This window comes from Salmo trutta, chromosome 8, assembly GCF_901001165.1.
Source record: "Salmo trutta chromosome 8, fSalTru1.1, whole genome shotgun sequence".
In the NCBI taxonomy this organism is placed as follows: Eukaryota; Metazoa; Chordata; class Actinopteri; order Salmoniformes; family Salmonidae; genus Salmo; species Salmo trutta.
The window spans coordinates 19496862-19504261 of record NC_042964.1 but is presented as its reverse complement, the minus strand read 5'-3'; the positions used below and the strand labels follow the sequence as shown (position 1 = coordinate 19504261).

The 7400-nt window shown below is 39.6% G+C and overlaps 1 long non-coding RNA gene across 1 annotated transcript; it reads left to right on the top strand.

Annotated features, from left to right (window-relative positions):
• The first annotated feature begins 502 nt into the window (after positions 1–502).
• LOC115198389 (uncharacterized) lies at positions 503–1081 on the top strand. Its single transcript, XR_003879223.1, has 3 exons — positions 503–573; positions 690–786; positions 912–1081. It is a non-coding gene; the product is annotated as an uncharacterized LOC115198389 (long non-coding RNA).
• The last annotated feature ends 6319 nt before the right edge of the window (positions 1082–7400 follow it).

The window sequence follows — 7400 nt, the reverse complement described above, 5'->3', positions numbered from 1 at the left end:
ACGGGGTGAAGGGCTGGGTTATCGGAATAGGTCTGAACAATTATTGTAAATAAAATTAAAACTCCAAGTAAGTAGCCTAATAAATAAAATAAAATCACCAAGTAAGTAGCCTAGTAAATAAAATAAAATAAAATGTATTTGGTCACATAAACATGGTTTGCAGATGTTAATGTGAGTGTAGCAAAATGCTTGTGCTTCAAGTTTCGAAACAGGATGCCCAGATACATTACGACATTCTCAGTGTTATTTCATAAATGATTTAGCCTGATAGTCATATTAATGTGGTTATTATTGTTATTGTTGTAGTTATATCATTGTTGTTATAATTGTTATAGTGTTGTGATAATAATACTCTTATTATTAGTCTTATGTGTTTACAATAAGGTAGGCTTAAATATATTTTTCCAAATTAAGGGGTTTATACATTTAAATCTAACAGATTATGGCTTTATTGTTTGCTCTGTAACAGAACAGTTTTTGATTATTCAGACATGAAAAAATTAAATCCAAAGAAAAAAGGATGTGACAAAGGCATCTTGAAGAAGTTTAAAATGAGACTTGACCTCATATTTGGTAAGCAAGAAGTACGTTTCTGTCTCAAGATCGAACCATTATAAGTCTACATGTTGACACACTGAAGTGGATCAGTTATGGTACTACAATAATTCATTATTCTTTATTTATTTTAGACTACAATGGCTTAGTTAATCAAGGAGCAACCTGTTATTTGAACAGTGTTCTGCAGGTCCTCTTCATGACTAAGGACTTCAGAGAGGCTGTGGAAAGGTTTGGGTATTTACATTTTCTGATTGTAATCATTGTGTTAAGTGGGACTCAATCTAAAAATCAATACATTCAACTATAATAATATGCAATACGAGAAGCTATAGATATCACATCTATATCCACAGTCACTGTGGTCAAGATCAGAAGACTGCTGATTTTCACCTGAAAAGCCTATTTAAGACTTTAAAGACAAGTGAAACTCACACAAAGGACATCTTATCCATACTGGGCATTGGAAATGGTGAGTTTGATGTTGATATCCTGCTGAGAAAGAGTATATATTTTACCTAACTTTGATAAATATACAAGTGCTCTATTAGCATTATAAAGTCAAAAAAGTATAATACATCCCTTTCCTGCAGTCAAACGACCTAGTGGCCTCATGGGTGGAATGTTAATATTTTTAATAATTTCATAATTAATGAACATGTAAAAAATTAAATGCCTTAAATCCGGTGTTTCTATGTCAAATATATATATACATTGGCCTTCCGAGTCTGTGACCCATGAGGCGACACAAGTGGCCCAGCGTCGTTTGGGATAGGGGAGGGTTTGGCCGGCCGGGATGTCCTTGTCCCATCGTGCAACTCCTGTGGCGGGCCGGGCGCATGCACGCTGACACTGTCGCCAAGTGTACGGTGTTTCCCCCGACACACTAGAAGGGCTGGCTTCCGGGTTAAGCGTGCATTGTGTCAAGAAGTAGTGCGGCTTGGTGGGGTTGTGTTTCAGAGGATGCAAGATCTCGAACTTCGCCTTTCCCGAGTCCGTACGGGAGTTCCAGCGATGGGACAAAACTTTAACTACCAATTGGATATGACAAAATTGTGTAGAAAGGGGGGTAAAATAATAAGTATTTAGACCCCTTTTTCCACATTTTGTTACTTTACAGACTTTTTCTAAAATGTATTAAATAAAACATTTTCCTCAATCTACACACAATACCCCATAATTTTTTCTTCGAATTTATTAAAAATAAAAAAACAAAATTTACAAAAGTATTCAGACCCTTTGCTCTGAGACTTGAAATTGAGCTCAGGTGCATCCTGTTTCCATGTATCATCCTTGAGATGTTTCTACAACTTGATTGGAGTCCACCTGGGGTACATTTAATTGATTGGACATGATTTGGAAAGGCACACACCAGTCTATATAAGGTCCTTCAGTTCACAGTGCATGTCAGAGCAAAAACCAAGCCATGAGGTCGAAGGAGTTGTCCATAGAGCTCCGAGACAGGGTTGTGTTGAGGCACAGGTCTGGGAAAGGGTACCAAAACATTACTGCAGCATTGAAGGTCCCCAAGAACAAAGTTGCCTCCATCATTCTTAAATGGAAGAAGTTTGGAACCACCAAGACTCTTCCTAGAGCTGGCCGCCAGGCCAAACTGAGCAATCGGGGGAGAAGGGCCTTGGTCAGGGAGGTGACCAAGAACCTGATGGTCACTTTGACAAAGCTCCAGAGTTCCTCTGTGGAGATGGGAGAACCTTCCAGAAGGACAACCATCTCTGCAGCACTCCACCAATCAGGCCTTTATGGTAGAGTGGCCAGACGGAAGCCACTTCTCAGTAACAGGTACATGACAGCCCGCTTGGAGTTTGCCAAAAGCCACATTTCAGACCATAAGAAACAAGATTCTCTGGTCTGATAAAACCAAGATTAAACTCTTTGGCCTGAATGCCAAGCGACATCAGGAGGAAACCTGGCACCATCCCTACGGTGAAGCATGGTGGTGGCAGCATCATGCTGTGGGGATGTTTTTCAGCGGAAGAGACTGGGAGACTCGTCAGGATCGAGGGAAAGATGAACGGAGCAAAGTACAGAGAGATCCTTGATGAAAACCTGCTCTAGAGTGCTCAGGTCATTTATGAATGATGGTGGGCACTGTGTTCTTGGGGATCTTCAATGTTGTACTCTTCCCCAGATCTGTGCCTCGACACAATCCTGTCTCAGAGCTCTACGGACAATTCCTTCGACCTCATGGCTTGGTTTTTGCTCTGACATGCACTGGCAACTGTGGGACCTTATATAGACAGGTGTGTGCCTTTCCAAATCATGTTTAATCAATTGATTGGACTCCAAGTTGTAGAACAATCTCAAGGATGCTCATTGGAAACAGGATGCACCTGAGCTCAATTTCCAAACTCATAGCAAAGAGTTTAAATACTAATGTAAATAAGGTATTATATTTGTTTATTTTAATACATTTGCAAAAAAAATTAAGAACCTATTTTCGCTTTGCCATTATGGGGTATTGTGTGTAGATTTATGAGGAATTAAATGAATTTAATCAATTTTACATTAAGTCTGTACTGTAACAAAATATGGAAAAAGTCAAGGGGTCTGAATACTTTCTGAATGCACTGTATATTTCCACACTATTAGGTTGGAATAATACTGTGAAATTGTGAAAATTATGTAAGAGCTGTTTGAAAATACCGCCTGAAATTTTAGCTTGTTTTGCATGGGTGGGGTTTTGGACAATAGGCCAATAATAAAGACAGTTTGCCCTCCTCTTTGCCAATAACAGCTCGTTTTCAGGTTACATTTTCCTCCCAATAGGCTTCTCCAAATAGGTCCCTCACTCAGACCACTCTCAGACAGTCTTAGCAAAATTCTTGCTTGAGAAATTGCTTTTCACTAAGAAACAACTTATGTTTATTTTTTTACCATTTTAATTTAAAACAATCACTGTAAGGTACTTAATTGTTACCCAGAAATGATTTGATATTGAGAAAGAAACGGCTGCATTGGAGCGATAACAATCTGTCATACAGTCATCCCGTACTGTAGCACACATCTTAAAGGATCCTCCTATATGTCTTCAATTATCCTGAATTCAACAGCTCCTGTTCAGTCCCTTCAGATTTGTGGCCCTAAATGTTCCTTCTGCTTGGCTAAACTGAACTATGCTTCCTTCATCTAAACTCTTTTTGACCAATTACCGTCAAACTTATGTATGCATTTCCCTCTGTAATTCTAAGCACATGCTCCGGATGAACTAAGAAAAAATAGGAGGAATTAAAGTGTACGGAAGAAGAATGGTAGAAAATAGAACTGTGTCACGTCCTGACCCTAGTAAGATGTCATTTTCTATAGTAGAGTTGGTCAGGGCGTGATTTGGGGTTTTCTATGTTTTGGGGTTTTCTATGTTTTATATTTCTATGTTTTAGTTCTAGTTTTTCTATTTCTATGTTGGGATTGTTTGGGTTGATCTCTAATTGGAGGCAGCTGAACCTCGTTGCCTCTAATTCGAGATCATATTTAAGTAGGGGTTTTTCTTCCTGGGTTTTGTGGTTAGTTGTTTTCTGTTTAGTGTATGTTCACCTGACGGAACTGTTGTCGGTCGTTTTGTTCTAGTGTCTTCATAATGACTATGAGCACTATACACGCTGCGCCTTGGTCCCCTTTATACGACTCACGTTACAAACTGAGGATAATAAAAGAGGAATGGCAGAAAATGAAAGAGGAATTAAAGAAAATAATCATTGTGGAATAACAGAGAATAGTATTGCAATTGGAGAGAATATACAGTTGAAGTCGGAAGTTTACATACACTTATGTTGGAGTCATTAAAACTCGTTTTTCAACCACTCCACAAATTTCTTGTTAACAAACTATAGTTTTGGCAAGTTTGTTAGGACACCTACTTTGTGCATGACACAAGTGATTTTTCCAACAATTGTTTAGACATATTATTTCACTTATAATTCACTGTATCACAATTCCAGTGGGTCAGAAGTTTACATACACTAAGTTGACTGTGCTTTTAAACAGCTTGGAAAAATCCAGAAAATGATGTCATGGCTTTAGAAGCTTCTGATAGGCTAATTGACATAATTTGAGTCAACTGGAGGTGTACCTGTGGATGTATTTCAAGGCCTACCACGTTCATCTGTACAAACAATAGTACGCAAGTATAAACACCATGGGACCACGCAGCCGTCATACCGCTCAGGAAGGAGGCGCGTTCTGTCTCCTAGAGATGAACGTACTTTGGTGAGAAAAGTGCAAATCAATCCCAGAACAACAGCAAAGGACCAGCAAAGGACCTTGTGATTCTGGAGGAAACAAGTACAAAAGTATCTATATCCACATTAAAACGAGTCCTACATCGACATAATCTGAAAGGCGCTCAGCAAGGAAGAAGCCACTGCTCCAAAACCGCCATAAAAAAAACATTCTACGGTTTGCAACTGCACATGGGGACAAAGATCATACTTTTTGGAGAAATGTCCTCTGGTCTGATGAAACAAAAATAGAACTGTTTGGCCATAATGACCATCGTTATGTTTGGAGGAAAAAGGGGGAGGCTTGCAAGCTGAAGAACACCATCCCAACCGTGAAGCACGGGGGTGGCAGCATCTTGTTGTGGGGGTGCTTTGCTGCAGGAAGGACTGGTGCACTTCACAAAATAGATGGCATCATGAGGTTGGAAAATTATGTGGATATATTGAAGCAACATCTGAAGACATCAGTCAGGAAGTTAAAGCTTGGGTCTTCCAAATGGACAATGACCCCAAGCATACTTCCAAAGTTGCGGCAAATGGCTTAAGGACAACAAAGTCAAGGTATTGGAGTGGCCATCACAAAGCCTTGACCTCAATCCTATAGAAAATGTGTGGGCAGAACTGAAAAAGCATGTGCAAGCAAGGAGGACTACAAACCTGACTCAGTTACACCAGCTCTGTCAGGAGGAATGGGCCAAAATTCACCAAACTTATTGTGGGAAGCTTGTGGAAGGCTACCTGAAACATTTGACCCAAGTTAAACAATTTAAAGGCAATGCTACCAAATACTAATTGAGTGTATGTGAACTTCTGACCCACTGGGAATGGGATGAAAGAAATAAAAGCTGAAATAAATAAGTCTCTCTACTATTATTCTGACATTTCACATTCTTAAAATAAAGTGGTGATCCTAACTGACCTAAGACAGGGAATTTTTACAAGGATTAAATGTCAGGAATTGTGAAAAACTGACTTTAAATGTATTTGGCTAAGGTGTATGTAAACTTCCGACTTCAACTGTACCCACCACTGCGACCTGTATGCTCTCGTATGCTGGCCCTCGCTTCATATTCGTCGCCAAACCCACTGGCTCCAGGCCATCTATAAGTCTTTGCTACGTAAAGCCCCGCCTTATCTCAGCTCACTGGTCACCATAGCAGCACCCACCCGTAGCAGCACGCGCTCCAGCATGTATATTTCACTGGTCACCCCCAAAGCCAATTCCTACTTTGGCCGCCTTTCCTTCCAGTTCTCTGCTGCCAATGACTGGAACGTATTGCAAAAATCACTGAAGCTGGAGACTCATATCTCCCTCACTAACTTTAAGCATCAGCTGTCAGAGCAGCTCACAGATTATTGCACCTGTACATAGCCCATCTGTAAACAGCCCATCCAACTACCTCATCCCCATATTGTTATTATTATTTTTTTGCTCCTTTGCACCCCAGTATCTCTACTTGCACATTAATCTTCTGCACATCTATCACTCCAGTGTTTAATTACTAAATTGTAATTACTTCGCCACTATTTATTGCCATACCTCCCTAATCTTACCTTATTTGCACACACTGTATATAGATTTTTTTCTATTGTGTTATTGACTGTACGTTTGTTTATTCCATGTGTAACTCTGTGTTGTTGTTTGTGTCGCACTGCTTTGCTTTATCTTGGCCAGGTCACAGTTGTAAATGAGAACTTGTTCTCAACTGGGCTACCTTGTTAAATAAAGGTGAAATAAAAAAAATACAAATTGTGTGATTGTTGTCACTAGATATGGTAAGCAGTTGTGTGGTTGCTGTTAGAAGTTGTACAGTTGTGGTATGTAATAGTGTTAGTGGTCAAAACGCCAGATTTGTGTAGCAGAGAAGTAGACGAAGCTGGTAAGCTTGAAATATGTTGTCTAAGTGGTTGCAAAGTTGAGTTATTAGCTGATTTGTGTCAAAAGTTGCATGATTTCGCTTACAGAGAATGTCAGTTGGAAGTGATGACGTCACAACGGGGCGCTTTAGAATCTTGAGAAATCCAACGAAAGCGGTTGGAGGAGAAAAAGAGGACCAGAAAGTGAATAACGGAAAAAAGTGTAACGATATCAAAAAGTTGTATACAAACAACTCGATAGAGACCGTTCTGGAATTTTTGAAGTTGGAACAGCGTTTCTAGTTTAGCAGGTGTAGGACAAGTCTCTCTTCTCTCCCATCATGATGTTGGTTTTGCAGTGTCTGTGAGTATCCAAGCAACTGTTCCTGTTTGGAATCTCAATATTGACACACAGAGCTGTTTTCAGAAGACAGCAGGTGAGGGGTTACTTAAATCGCTCTCCCTCGAGAACGGTACACTCAATTTAAAAAGCGTTTCCGCCTTTGACAAACAGAGAAGAGGAATATTTTTATCCACAATATTTTTGTCTACCTATTTGTTTAAGTGGTAAAAATGATAGTTGTTTGGAAAGTAATGAATTGACTTGCTTCTGAAATGATTTACAGACGCTTGAAAGACAGGCGATGGGTTACAAAAACGACTAGTTACAGATTGGTTGTCCCGATTTTAAATCTGACTTCATCAATGAAAAGCAGAGAAGTAGGGGAAGATTTCAACCCTTTCAATTTTTTT